Below are 1144 nucleotides of genomic sequence, written 5' to 3' on the forward strand. Positions count from 1 at the left end.
AATAGACATTTCTCCAAAGATGATATACAAATGGACAACATACTCACCATCATTAATTAGGGAAATGCAAATCGAAACCACAATGAGATACTATTCACACTCCTTACAATGGTTACCATCAAAAAAAAACCCCAGAAAATAACAGGTGTCGGTGAGGTTGTAAAGAACTGAAACACTTGTGCACTGCTGGTCAGCATGTAAAATGGTGCAGTCACTATCAAAAACAGTATGGCACTTCCTCAAAACTCAAAAAATTGAAAACAGAATTACCATATGATCCAGCAATTCCACTTCTAGGTATATGCCGCAAAGAATTGAAAACAGGGTCTCAATATATTTGTACATCATGTTCACGGCAGCAATATTCACAATAGCAAATGATGGAAGCAACTTAAGCATTCATTGACAGATGAATGGATAAGCAAAATGTGGCATATTCATATAATGGAATATCATTATTAAAAAGAAAGAAATTATGACACATGCTACAACATGAATANAAAAAAAGAGAGAAGATCCAAATTACAAAAGACAGAATGAAAAAGGAGACATCACAATTGATACCACAGAAACACAAAGAATCATTAGAGACTACTACATACAACTATTCACCAACTAATTTTGAAAACCTGGAGGAAATGGATAAATTTCTGGACACATACAAACTACCAAGACCAAACCAAGAAGAAATAGAAAACCTAAACATACCAGTAACAAGCAATGAGATTGAAACAGTAATCAGCAGTCTCCCAACAAAGAAAAGCCCAAAACTGGATGGCTTTACTGCTGAATTCTACCATGCCTTTAAAGAGGATTTAATACCAATTCTCTTCAAACTATTCCAAAAAATTGAAACAAAGGCAACTCTCCCAGACTCATCCTATGAGGTCAGCATCACATTGATACCAAAAACCAAAGACACAACAAAAAAAGAAAACTACAGGCCAATATCTCTGATGAACATAGATGAAAACCCTCAACAAAATATTAGCAATCAGAATACAGCAACACATCAAAAAAAGTATACACCATGATCAAGTGGGATTCAACCCAGGGATGCAAGGATGGTTCAACATACAAAAGTCAATAAACATGATACACCACATCAACAAAACCAAGGACAAAAACCATATGATTATCTCAA

Source organism: Galeopterus variegatus, unplaced genomic scaffold (assembly GCF_000696425.1).
Source record: "Galeopterus variegatus unplaced genomic scaffold, G_variegatus-3.0.2 Scaffold8594, whole genome shotgun sequence".
In the NCBI taxonomy this organism is placed as follows: Eukaryota; Metazoa; Chordata; class Mammalia; order Dermoptera; family Cynocephalidae; genus Galeopterus; species Galeopterus variegatus.